Here is a 14,605-nt window from a genome sequence, read left to right on the forward strand (position 1 = left end):
AGGACATTGTGCATAATCTGTCATAGAATCACTAATGGCAATGAAATAATGACAGTTTACAATCTCTATCTGGCTCTCTTGAGTCACAAACACAATTCTTAAACTATTTAAAATAGATGTTCTTAGACTGCAATCAATTCATTAGACAGTAGTAATACCCTGCCTACCCAGAAGACTCCAGGTACCTTCTGCACAAATACTACTCAAAGTTGGTATTAATTCAGATTAAAAATTTTGACAAAGTGCTTGTTTTTATGGGATAGTAAGATCAGCAAACTTGAAAGACACCTATTCTAAGATGTTTAACTCCTTTCAAGGAATGAATGCAATTTCATTAGTATAGGAAGCACCCTTCAAATAATCTGCCAAATTAAGTTTTGTCCAAAGACGCAGATCTTCAATGCAATCAGGGAGATCTCGTCTTTATCCAAAAAGGGATAAAAAAAAGCAAGAAAACAGGAAAACAGAAAGACTTAAACGTGGTGCAGTAGTGTTCTTTACTGCCTGAGATTACTGTTTAGAAAAGACCATGTCACTTGTGTCAATGACTGCCTTTTTACTTCAACTGTGCTTTGTGATGATATTGCAAGTATATAAAATCAAATAAATAAATAAATTCCCTTCTCATTTAGAAGAGGAGAGCTACTTCCATGGATTTACAGTGGTATTTTCTCTTCACATGATCTGTATGATGTGACAACATTCAGAGGAATCGAGTTCTGAATCACTTTTGCTAATGTATCATTTTAGTATCTCCTGAAGGAAAATCAAAAGTTACAGGAAACACAAAATTTATGGAAAGGAATGGAAAATTATGGAAAGGAGTGGAATTAACATATGGTTTTTCTTCCCATGTATTAGTCACTTATGGAGGTTTCTTATAAAAAGATATATTTTAAATAACTGCTAGATAGATATAATCATTACTGTAGAGCATAGAGACAACACAAGGGGAATGCTAGGAATACAATAAGGCAATAAGACTAGTAGATGTGAAAGAAATTAATCTCATCAAACCAGAAGCTGGAAGGTCATTGAGGTGGGGAAGGGGAGGATGCCATGGGAAAACAGTCATGTGGCCAGAATTGAAGGTACCTTGGACTCATCCCATCTATGGGATGCAATGCAAGAGAGAGCATGAAGAACATTGTACTAGAAAACAGTTTATTGCATGAACTGACTGATTTTAAAATATACCATAACTAAGCTTCACAAGACATAACAAACAGCATTTTTGGCTGTTGTCACACTGCACCAGCAACACATTCAGTATTGCCCAAATATGTATCAAGCATATGCCAGATAGTTGGGTTTGCTTTCCAAAAATGGAAGACAGTGAAATTTTCTTTGGATGACTATTAGACATCTGCTACCATTGAATTTGGAGAGACAAACTGTCTTGATCAAGTTTAAATCTTCTCTTAAATATGCATTTAGGTCATCAGAGTGATGGAAGGTTGAAGGGAAACAGATATATTGTCATTTATTCTAAATACAAAATGCACTACAACAAAAACATGTCTTTCTGCTTTCCTCAGATATCTAAATCTTCTTTCTTCCTGTTTTATGCATTTCAAACACCAATTTCACAAAATTCATGGGCCTATGTAAAAAAAGACCACAGCAGTTTCCTACAAATTCAACATTTTTATGTTGACATATAAAACATAAAATGTTATGTTTTATAAAAAATTTTTATAAATTTTTTAAGCCCCCTTAGATAACAGGCAACATATATCCTCAATATCAATGTGGTTTTAGTAACAATCCTGGCAAAATGAAAGCTTCACCGTCATATTGCAAAATTAGAAACACTTCAATTAAACACAGCCCAGGCCTATTGCCACCACAGCAAATATGATTTTCATTACTTTTCAGAAGAGTGGACTTTTTCACAAGAATCATATTCACATCACCTTTAGCCAAAGCCCTTAACACAGGATAATTAAAATGACATGGAAGAATTAAACTCATAGAACAGAAAAAGAATGAAGAAAGAGAGTTAGGATTGAAGTTCCAGAATCCTTTTGTAGAGTAAAATTTTTCCCTAAAGTCTCACTAAATAATCCATTCCACCAAATATTTTGTAAAGGCACATGCGAGAACATTTGACACAGTCTCCTGTGGTGAGAGCATGTGTGAGGCATCTTTAAGATGTTTGGTCTGCTCACCCTGCTTTGTCATTCTTCCTAGACTCCCTTGGCCTCTCGCTATCTGTCTGACAAAGCTCTGTGCCACACCATCTGTGTGCCAGATATCTCTGACCGCAATGAACCACAAGCAGGGAAGGACTGCAAGTTCTCCAGTGAGTATGCTAAGGCACTGTTCTTCTAATTACCTTCTTTAATGGGTTGCTTATGGAATTTATTTCTTTTAAACAAGGCAATGAAGTCATAATGTCATTCACGCAATGATTAAAGAACATTTCACTTCTGGGAAACAGTTATTTTACACTTTTATTGGGCAAGAAACAAGGAGGAGTTGGATACTGAAAAGAGCTTGACCTATTTATCACATCCTCAGTTTCTACAGGTCACAGACAACAGAATGAGAGGTGTTATCCATGCCCTCCCTGGTCAAAAATATTAATTTCCTATGTGATTAAAAAAAAATACTTTTCTGTATAGCAAAAATCCTTCAAGAATTTTGGCATTTTTCTATACCTTCAGAGGTTTCTGCAGTAAAACTTATACACAACTAATCAACAGACTAAAACTAGACATGCAAAGCCAAGAATAGCCGTACAAAAGCCACAGTCACCTCAGATGTCATTACAACCATCCGTCATGGTGTCAAGCCAAAGAAGGTTGATACAGTCAGTGGAGGGAGAGGTTACCAATAACCAAGCTGTGTGCTGTAAGCCAGCATGTGAAGTACCTTAGAGCAGGCAACTGAGCACAGCATCTGTTACGGCATAAAGCAGATCTATTGCATAGCTGGCTGCGGAGCAGGTCAGCCATCCTTAACACCCATATTACCACACAAGGTCTTTCTGAAGTTCAAAAACCAAACTACTCCAAAAAGTCTCAAAAATGCTTTTCATATGCAGGAAGATGATGATCCTGGAATCTTGTGCACACTGCTAGCAGTTAATATCACTAGAATAAAAAAAGATAACTGCAGTCTACTCACTATATGAGTTAGAACCAAGCCATCCTGGAACAAGGAGGTAGTGGAAGGAAAGGAATGAGAACCTTAGTGTGAAAAGTACTCTTTTTATCCGAGGGCTCTCTTGGATAAAAAAAGCAAAGTTACCAAAAATAGCTTTGTTATTTATTCCCAAATTTTTATGATATTGCCATTCACAGGTGAAGTCCAGGTCCTACAGACAGTAGATTGATAGGTGATTCTGTGTGATTCTGTAATAATTGGGATATTCCCTTTCATAGGTACAACCTTCAGTTGTACCTATGAAAGTAACCAAAGAGGGAACTGATGCCTAGTCATGCATGAGGAATCCCAAACATACATCTATATATAACATGGATAAGTCACGGCATGATGCATTCTAAACAAATGAGTCAACATATTCAACAGCTTGAGCCACACACGGGGAAAGTTCTTCCTGTTCACTAATGACTAACATTAGTCAGTCCTAATAAGCAGAATGAAGGGAAACGTGTTTGTGACAATTCACTGTCTTGTCGTTTTATTTATTTATTAAGCAAAGGTTTCTTGAGTTCATGTTGTCTGCATGTTACTGTAGCCTAGGGTACAGGATTTCTTGTGGTTTTGATTTTTGTTTCTTTAAAATCACAGCTGTAATAATCCAGTCCCTGGGATTCACTAGGTCATATCTATCTATTAAATAAAGCAAATACCCTACTAAAGAAAGCTGCAAGCAAAAAAAAACCTGATTTACTACAATTAAGCCATATTACAATAAGCTACTATGAATATTTTCATCAAGCAACTCCACATTAGCAATATTATGCAAAAAGCAAAGATACCTATAGAACAAATTAGCAGATTCTGTTCAACAGGCTACTGTTCTGAAGCACAGAAATTGTAGGAATAGAGTATGAGAGAAAAAAAGATCAATGATCATAATTTTCAGTAGAAAAGTAGCTCTTCATCATGTCACAGCTATATGACAGAAGCGCGTTTTGCTCAAATCAAGGTTGATATGGAGGGATATTTTAAAACTTAAAATGATCAGTCAAAATTTTTATTGCTCAAGGTCACAGTACATCCTGAGCTGCTGCACATTTATACACTGGAGGTCTTTGGAGTCATGTTAAATTAACCAGCTGAATAATATTTTTAGTATCTTTGGTAAGATTTCTGTCTTAAGAGGGCAATTTCCCAGCAAAGTTGTATTGTAAAACATCCATGAGACCTTTAAACAATGAAGCTCTGCTACCCAGAGGAAAATTTTACTTTATTTAGTCACTTTATATAGTATTACTGTCTTACAATGGTAAATTTTAGGCTCTGTGTTAGAAAAGCAATTCAGTATGACTTTGATTAAACACACAATACTACCCAAACTGATTCAAATAGAATAGGGTACTAGCTGGAATACTGTGTTAATCAGGAGTGCTTTTCTGGATTGGACCTTGACACAGAACGACATCCAAGTAACCAGAGCAAGGGTTTCTTAGTCTTAGTACATGAATGCTGTCAAACAGAGCTGCAGACCCATAACCATTCTCCTCCTGCAGCAAGCAGCGGGTCAGAACAGGAGCACACACCCCAGTCTCCCCTCTACAAAGTCTGACTGTGTCCTCCAAGCTGCAGAACTAGATCATTCTCTCCCACTGAACCTATTATGGAAAGACCAGATTACAGGAGGTAATAGGAGCACATGGGTTTTAATTTTTCAAACCAACAGGAAGATTTCTGACCAGTTCATCTGTCAACACACTTATTCCTGTGACATTTGGGGTGACAAATGTGGTGGCCAAGAACTTACCGCAGTCTATTTCCACTGCTAGTACATTCATTTGGCTCCAGCTAAAACACTTAAATCCAAAGGACTCCACAACTAATATTTTCTTCTGTTTTAAATGACTAATCTCTTACTTAATTGATTGTTAATTAAAGGTTCTTGAATACCAACACCGCAGGCTGAAATCCTCTCTCGAGGCAGCATTGCAAGCCACAACTAAGGTTTCCCCATGACATCTTCTTGCATTTATCATCTCTAAGTAGGCAGCTTTTGCCTCTGGGGTAAAAGCAGAGTTCGACAACTGCTTGGTCATCTCGTTCTGATTCTTCCTTCTGCTGTCCTTCCTGATGTGAAGAGCAGCAATTACTTCCAGCAGAGAACAAACTGAGAGCTAGTTCAGTAACTTAGCTTTAGGGGAAAAAAAACCTTTAAGATGGTCACACTGCAGTAAGACAGGGTTTAACTAGTTAATTTGGAAAGCAACACAAAAGTGAAGAAAAAGGAAATGCAGCTGCTACTTACAAGCAGTCATCAAACCATTACAGTTGTACTTTTTTTCTTGCCAGTTCCTCAGTCACTAATAATTTCTGATCCAGTACAACAGCTGTAACATTGTATATAAATGCATTAATGCTCTACTGAGATATGCTGTTTGGGAGAACACAAACTTAAATAATCTTTTTAGGTTTTATTTTTGTTATCTCACTACTAATGATTTACAGATTTCACAGGAAATCTTCTATTAGCCAACGCATGACTGCACAACCAAAGAATCTCCATATTTCAGGGAAACATGTAGGCCAATCGTTTGCTGGAAAATGTACAGATGTAATCTGGGAATGCTCAAAGATTCAACAATAAATTTTTTTTTGTGATGTTTTCCTGCAGACACTCTGCTTCCACCGGAATGATGCCTTATATGTAGAAACCTGGGCTGTAACTTCCTATGACGTGCAGCATGCTAGCATAAATGCTTTCCCCTTAACTCATCAAGTGTCCCCGGCTGCTACTCACTCTCAGATGTGAACAGCCAAGGAATTTCACCATGCAGTACTACACTAATGCATTCCAGTGCTCAAGATGTCACCAAATATTACCTACAAAGGCTAACACTTCACTGTGTACTCTAGGCAAATATTTCTGTGGATCTGGGCCAAGAGAAAGAATTTTCCTTTTCTTCCCTATTTTTGTCATTGTTGTTCATTTTGTTTTTTGTTTCTAAGAGCACTTTTTTGCTTTTAATGTCTTAACTACATTTTTCAATCTGCTGTCCCAGAGTATGTGCCTCTGAATGATTCTTCTTGACTATGTTATATCTAAAATTATGATGCAAGGAAGCTTAGGATATTTCTGTCAGGAAGAGCAAACTAATTCAGAAGGAAACAAGTTATAAAAGCTCTTAAAAATAAAATCAATAATTTGAAATTTGTAACAAAGAAAGTCTATAATACAGTATATAATTTTCACTCAGCTCATTATCATCATAAATGCAATATTTAATTATATTCTCCTTTCATAAATATTAAGAAGGACATTCTAATAATATATTGCAGTGGTTTGCTCTGTGCAATGTAGAAACAATCAACCCATGATGAACATTCATCTACTATGCAACTGTTATCGACTTCAAAAGACAAGGAAATTATATAAGTAACCTATACGACAATTTATTACAGTATGAAAGCACAGCAGGAGTGAACAGTGCTGAGAAATTACAGACTTTTAAACTGTGCTACTGCACTGGAATTTTGCTGTGCTTTTAAAATCCTCCTGGAAATCTGAACCTGTAAAAGAAACATTCACATGTGAGAAACAAGGTACAACAAATTCCACAAGTGAACTAGAAAACAGAACACACACAAAAGTAATTTTGCCACTGGTTCTTCACATCATTAGTTTCTCAAATCAATACCCACTTTTTCCTCTCCAGACAAGATTCTTACCAGTTCTCCATTTGTCTCCTAATTACCTGTTTTCATTTCCAGGCTACTATGTTCAGATTGCAGGCTCCATTCAAATCCTACTGCATGATATTGCAACTCTTGCACTACTATGTTAAGCAAACAATCTTTCACCATTCAGCCCTTTGACTCGTGTACCTTGTTAAATCACTACCCTATAATCTGACTTTCTAATCATTGATATGACTTCTACTGATTACTTTATATCACATTAGCAAGATAAAACAAATAACAGGTAAACTTGCATAGCATCCTTGTTATTCTAAAAAGAGCAAAGTACTGTAGTCTTCCAAGTACTGGGAATGAACTGTGAATGTGAATGAAGATTTAGATCTTCATTAAGCAGATTAGAGGAAGACAGTCTCTCTGATCACAAGCAGTTGAAATAAGGAAGAAAATACAGCTTTGTTTTTTCTGCTTGAGAAGAAGACACTAATCAATGCAATAACCCACCCTCTCTATCTGCTCCTCATTCATTTCTCAAATGCAATAAAGGAAAAGTAAGAAAACTCAAAGTATCAAAACATACAGTTTTACTGCATATCTGATTATTGTTTGTTAAGTAATAATTATTATCATATAATAATAAATAGTTATTATTTATTGTCACTATTCTTTCTATCCCAAATGCCTTTCTTCCTGATTGCATTTCAGAGATGAAAGAATCTCAGGGTGAAGGCTAGTTCAGCTTATCCCATAACTTCACATAGAGAGAAAACAGCTGTTGCAGATTTAACGCAATAATACGGCCACCACCATTTCACAGAGTTCTGGCCTCATTATTTATAGGGATATTATTAGTTTATCTGTTTTAAAAACCTACTACAAGAATAGGAGATCAAAGAGAAGCAATGAATAACGTATAAATTATATTTACTGAAGCTTCTGTAATTAAAAAATATAAAATGTTGCTCTCTAATTTAAACAGATATGAATACCATAATGTGAAAAAAAAAAAAAAACATGACTACAAATGAATTCAGAAACAAAAGGTAATAAATAAGCTGTGGAGTAGAAAAACTTGTGATTATTTAAAATGAATACTTGATTTTATTATTTTGCTCATCTCCAGGTCTGTCTGAACATAAAGATTGTTGTTCATAACATTACATTATATCATCTTTTGCAAATGCTGTATATTCAAGTTAAATGTTAGAGTTTTGTTCAGTGCAAATGAGTGCAGTATTCCAACAGCAACGTGTCCACATATTTTGGACTCTCACTATTACCTTCAGATTCAAGTAGCAGCAAACCAAAGCCAAGACCTTCTTTGTCTTCAAATCTAGGATTTATTTCTGTGGCTGATTTCATAAAGGTGATTTTTAAGCAGGCCTCAGGAAAGCCAATGATAAAAAGTCAAACATTTATAACATTTTTAACTTATTTTTTGCTGTTTTCATAAGATGATCCAAGATCAAAGCTTTTCCTTTTTATTTTTTTAATTAGACACTTTTAAAATAATGAAAATATCAATCATATTATGAAAAGTTTTCAGAGTTCATTTTTTAAAGAAATCCCTCCTTAGACTTTCAATTCTTATTAAAACCATTTTTTTTTCTAAAAGTTTGTACATATATCTACCTAAATAACACTCAACCGCTGAAGACTGGCAGGTAATACTGTGGAGCTCTACACAGGAGCTCTCTCCTGTATTTTGACTAAAAGCAGTGCTAACAAAAAAATGAAGGCAATTTGCACCAGAGAGAATTCCAGCTTGACAGAGTGGAATTGACACAGCAAGGCTTCCTGACACTGCCACTATTGGATTTTTGCAGTTTCTCCACAGCTGGAGCTCACTAGGGGGTTTCATCAGATTTGTTCTTACAACCCCGTAAACATGGGATTTGTCCTTACCAGTCCCTGTTGCTTTGTCTTTCTTCTTTCTCTGTATCTACAGAGAGAGATGTAAACAAATCCAGCAATAGAAAAGTACATGAGAGGGCACCTTTTTCTCCATATTTCTAAGAAGGAAAGAAAGAACTGGGAGGGGGAGAAAAAGATCACGCAACATGATCTCGAGAAGCTATGCAAATTCCAGAACACATGAGAGAAAGAGCATTACTGGAAAGGATTTTTAAAAGTAATACCACTGGTTATTATGCCTGTTTCTCTCTAAGCTCCTTCAGGCTGGATACTGAAGGGACCATTTGAGATGGCAGCCTGTGGTTGAGAACAAGGAATCAAGGTTGCTGCAGCATTGCACAAATAAACTAAAGCAGCCAGAATCTGACATTTGGAAAGAAGAGACAAGCTGGCAGTACTAAAGCAGAAAGCAAAGGACAATTTCAAGAAAGCACTAATTAAAGAGAAAAAAACACTGTAGGACTGCTTTAGGCATGTGACAGGTTACTTAGCATACACAACTCAAAAGTTTCTGCTATTTAGCATTCCTATGACATGCTTTATGAGGCCTGAAAGACATTAACTTCTGTTTGTACACTTTCTGTGAAGCAAGAGCCACCTTGTCTGGATGCCATTCAGTGATTCTCACTGCATTCTCCCTTACATTTAGTGAATATCACACTTTCAAAGGCTGCAGTGGAGTGAGAAGAGGATCTCCAAAAAAAACTGTGAAGTGACTCTTTCCTTCATTTAGCACACAGGTACCTGAATGCTGAGAACCCCGGAGAAGTAATTTGGCACAATTCAAACTCCCAGAAAACTCTTTGGGTAGAAGATAATTACTTTCTGGTCAGCACATCACATTCCAGTCTAATTATGAACAGAAATAGGGTATCTAACTACAAAGCTTTTCAAGTTATGCAACTGTATAAAGAAACCTCTTTCTCTTGCATGCACTTACATACCACTTCCCTGAAAATACGAAAACTATCTTTTACATGTTAAAGAGGAGCTATTCCCTCTTGAAAAAAAAAAAAAAAAAAAAAATAGAAAAGCTGTAAAGCCATTGTTTTCAGAAGCACTCTGGCAAAATGTTATTTAGTAGTTGACCTCCCCTTGTGCCCAGAAATCCAAACTTTCTTTAAGGTTTCTTTAATGGCTTACTGCTATGAATGCATGTAACCAGTTCATTATTCTCTGCCTGAATCTGCAATAAGCCTGAAACAACCCTAAATATCTATATGATATTTATAACTTTATGAAACAATCATCACGGGATAATTGTAACACTGAAGTGACTGAGCAGTTTAAAATACATAAAAAGCAGTTTCTTTCCTCTCATAAAACTGACATACACTCAGGTACTTGAAGTAGGTGTTTCAGGCAGGCAATGACTACTTCTACCTGTGAACGGGGAAAGGCATGGATTGTCTCTTGGTGAATAATGTCTGACCCATCTGATTGTGTTCTGTGACAAAATGACTAAATTTGTGGATAAGGGAAAGCAGTTTCCTCAGCTTTAGCAAGGCTTCCAAGCACTCTCTTAAAATAATCTTGTGCACAAGAAGGAACATTACTGGCCAAGTGGGTGGCTTAGCTGGGTAAATAGCAGGGGTCTGTTCTGGGGTCATTCTGTTTAACATCTTCCTCTCACAATCTGGAGGACACAACAGAATGAAGGTTAGTCATGTTTGCAGATGGCATTAAACTGATAGAAACCAGTTAACAGACTTGGGAGCAGGACTGCCACTTACAGAGAGCTCAGCAGGCTGGGGGAAAGGGCTGACAGAAACTTCATAAAATTCAGTGAGAACAAATGGCAAGACCTCCAGCTGGGAAAGAAAACACTCTTGCACTGCTGGAGGTAAGAACTGAGTGGAGAACCAGTGATATTGAGAAGCACCTGGTAGACAGAGAGGGGGTCAAGCAGCTTGTGAGCCAGCAGTATCTCCTGATGGCAGCGAAGGCCTAAAGCACCCTGGGCTGCATTCACAGGTGCAGAGGCAGAACAGCAAGGGAAGCAATCAGCCTCTCTACTCAGAGCATTTGTTGGACCATATCTAGATGCTGCATTCAGTTCTGAGCCCCTCAGTACATGAAAGACACTAATAAAGTTCATGAAGTTCAACAGAGAGGCACCAGGATGGCTGGTGGCTGGAGCATTTGACCAGTGAGGAAAGGTTGGTGGACCCATCCTTGTTCAGCCTGCTCAACAGATGGCTTTGGGAGGACCAAACAGCAGCCTGTCAGGGAAGGAAGATATAGAAACACATTTAGAGTAAAAGTGAGAGAACCACTCTCTTTCTCCAGGGCCAGCAAGGCTTCTCTGCTGTGTGGCAGCAGTTCTGCTCTCTGCTCCATGGCTGAGGTACAGTATCTAGGATCACAAATCATACAAGAGCATCTTGGAATTACAGCTGTACTGGGTCACACTCTGTGGGCTTATTTCCTGTGAAATCGAGCCTATAAAAGATCATGGTGAAGACACCCAAATGAAAAACCATCAGCAATTAAGATACCTATTAGTAGGGATGTATACAGGGAATCACACACATTCTTCATGTTCCAAGTACCCACTCCTAGCACTGTGCTATGCATCTGGGGATTCAGAGCCAAACATGCCCAGGAGTCCACCCTCAGACAACATTAGGCTTTAAAGTTTATCACCAGAATTTTCCCTTTTTCTTCTAAGGTGGTTTGCTGTTCCTGTCCCTCCCAGAGTCCAAGTTCAAAGCAGGACAGGGGCTTCCTGCCCCATACGCCCACCTGAAAAGCAGATAGCAGTTGTTTTCATCTCTGCTGAGCCCCTAGCAGGATATGTAGCAGAGCTTGAATCAGTTGTACCTACAAGCAGTAACAGGTCAGACAGCCGCTCCCTCATTACTGTAGTGAGACACGTAGCCCTGCTTCTGCATGGTACCAGACAAAAGCCCCATGCCTTTCCTCATCTGTTCAACTACTTGGGCTGACTGCAATTTGCTTTTACACAAAAATCTACCTCCCTCCTATCATGACAGTCACATAACAAATAGAACTTTTTCGTAACCAGGGAACACAAGGGACAAGCAAAGGTAATGCAGTGGCTTAGTGAAAGCATCACTGCAGGTATTCTACTGAAATGGTGCTGTGGGGTAGAGCCTCAGAAAACACAGATGTTCCTGGAGATTTAAAAGTGTGGGTAAGCTTCTTCTTTCCCCTGGAAACTAGGTCCCACTTCAGGATACCCAGAGAGAGGCTATTCTGAGCACTGGCTCTCCTCCCTGCTGGAGAAGGCAGTTACTCATTCCTCAAAGTGTGGCCACAACAGCTCCCACCAGGCTCACCTCCCTCCTGACCCCCAGCAATCACAGTAGCCAGCTAAGGACCCTCAAGGCTCCCCCTTAGCCCTTCCCTCGCTTCTCACTGCACACATAGCACATGGAGAGCCAACCACAACAATTTAGTCATAAACGGTAGATATTAACACCTAGTGCAGCACTCCTGTTCTTGGCTACTGTGTATCTTTAACATTTAAAGTGGGGCTTTGTCACCTAGATTGTTTATTTTGTTTGCTGTTACTATGTACACTACAACGAAATGGGCTTTGTCACCATGTTATATGTGATTCCGTGGCAATGACAGGGAGCTGTGTCAGGGAAGGTTTAGGCTGGATTTTAGAACAAGTTCTTCATGCAGAAAGTTGGGCACTGGAACAGGCTCCCCAGGGAAGTGGGCAGAGCACCAGCCTGACAGAGCTCACAAGCATTTGGACACTGTTCTTGGGCACATGGTGTGATGCTTGGGGTTTTCTATGCAGGGCCAGGAGCTGGACTCGGTGATCCTTGTGGGTCCCTTCCAACTCACAATATTCTGTGATTCTATTCTATGATTTTGCAATAGCACACTACAAGCTTAAGCAAGGGCATGCAGAAATAAAGACCTCCCATGTATCTGACCTGTTTCTGTCTTAAGTTCTGCCCATGCACATAATACTTCAGTAAACTTTCTGTGGGAAACCAGAGGACTCCAAAGCACACTTTCATGTTATAATGACCTCAGAATTAAATCCTAGTGGTCAGACATTTGAGAATGTGGGAGGGGTCTTCAGCTAGTGTCCATCCCACAGATGGCCGCACTGAGCATTATAGAAAGCCTATAAGTCCCCAAGAAACATCTCAAAAAGCTGTTAGGACTACCAAGACAAGATGCAAGTTCAGCATGTTGATGAAAATAGTTTTAGAAAATATGGGTGCTTTGGCAGACCAGTGTTGTTGGGCTCCATCTTTTTAACCGAGATTTTTCTCCATTTGATCTTTTTTCCCCTTTTCAACTACATTTTAATTCTCCCCTCTCTTTTTTGAGTCTTTCTAATTATTTCTTTCCCCATTCCCTTGTTCACCACTTTTTCATAGCCTTCTCTTTCCTAACAGCTGCATGCCAGTGAAAAGCGACACCAGATGAGAATCCTGGATGACAGTGACATTGTTGATCCTTCTCTTGCTAATTCATTGAACTACACAGAAAGAAAAATACCCACTGCTGTTCATTTTTAATTTAATTTTGAAGAAATACTAGATCTTAACAATCTCAACAGAATTGCGCATTCATTTTTTGTGCTTACTACCATGTTTTTTTCTTCACATTTATATAGTTTAGATAGTCTGTTCTTGCTTTTTATCAATAAGATAAATAAGACCAAAGGTTTCCTTCCATTTGTACTTATTCCAAACATGTTCCATCATCCTACTCCAGATATTTGGCATTTTTTTCTGTAAAGGGAAGGGAAGGGAAGGGAAGGGAAGGGAAGGGAAGGGAAGGGAAGGGAAGGGAAGGGAAGGGAAGGGAAGGGAAGGGAAGGGAAGGGAAGGGAAGGGAAGGGAAGGGAAGGGAAGGGAAGGGAAGGGAAGGGAAGGGAAGGGAAGGGAAGGGAAGGGAAGGGAAGGGAAGGGAAGGGAAGGGAAGGGAAGGGAAGGGAAGGGAAGGGAAGGGAAGGGAAGGGAAGGGAAGGGAAGGGAAGGGAAGGGAGGGAGGACCCCCAACATGTAACTGACTGTGACCTCCCATTTCCTGTCTCCCTGCACTACTGGGTGGGAGAAGGTTACACCTTCTCCCTCAAGTTACACCTGAGAAGGAGAGAGGGATGGGAGGAAAGTGTTTTTAAGATTTGTTTTACTTCTTGTTATCCTGCTCTGATTTTCATTGGTGATAAACTTGATTAATTTCTCCAAGTCATGTCTGTATTGCCTGCTATGGTAATCTGTGAGTGATCTCTCCTGCCCTTATCTTAAATCATGTAGCTTTCATTATATTTCCTCTCCCCTGTCCCATTGAGGGAGGGTAGCAATAAAGTGGCTTTGGTGGGCACCTGGCATCCAGCCAAGGTCAAGTCACCACAATGTGCTGCCACAAATCTCTGGAATGCTGTAAGGAATGTAGAAAAATCACATGTCATTTTATTATTGAGGACTGTGTTATAAACCTAAACAAGAACACGTACAACTACATAAACCTGTTATTCCTTATTTCCACTGCTTGTAGGAATTTTATGTTCCTTCCATGGTGTCAAGATATTTGCAATTTTTCCAGATGGGAAAAAGTATAAGGCCTCAGCATCAAAGATTTCTCAAGATAGAAAATAACAGCATTTACTGTTATTTTATTAATTAAAATATTACTGTCTGGATTAGAATAAGATAAATAAGGAAAAAGTGATGTTGCCAGAGACAATCATTAACTGCTCTTTCTATTATGTCACTGTACGTTCCACTCCCTTTATTTTTCATTTTCATTGTCTTTCACATGAACCAAAGCTTTAGAAAATAAGTCAGCAAACTTTTCACTTCTCCTTTTTATTCTGTGTAAATAAACTTGAACTTTAGCCACAGCAACCTTCACCTTATTTAGCCTTCAGATAACTCTTTTTCAGTTTCCC

General features: G+C 38.6%; 1 protein-coding gene across 1 annotated transcript in view; it reads right to left on the minus strand.

Moving 5' to 3' along the window:
* Positions 1-6,609: 6,609 nt before the first annotated feature.
* FSIP1 (fibrous sheath interacting protein 1) overlaps positions 6,610-14,605 on the minus strand; it is a 134,889-nt gene continuing 126,893 nt past the window's right edge. Inside the window, exon 17 of the transcript XR_008437514.1 lies at positions 6,610-6,675. The gene's annotated coding sequence lies outside the window, so the exon portion shown is untranslated. The remainder of the gene's footprint in view (positions 6,676-14,605) is intronic.

The sequence above is a fragment of the Vidua macroura genome, chromosome 6 (assembly GCF_024509145.1).
Source record: "Vidua macroura isolate BioBank_ID:100142 chromosome 6, ASM2450914v1, whole genome shotgun sequence".
NCBI classification, from domain to species: Eukaryota; Metazoa; Chordata; class Aves; order Passeriformes; family Viduidae; genus Vidua; species Vidua macroura.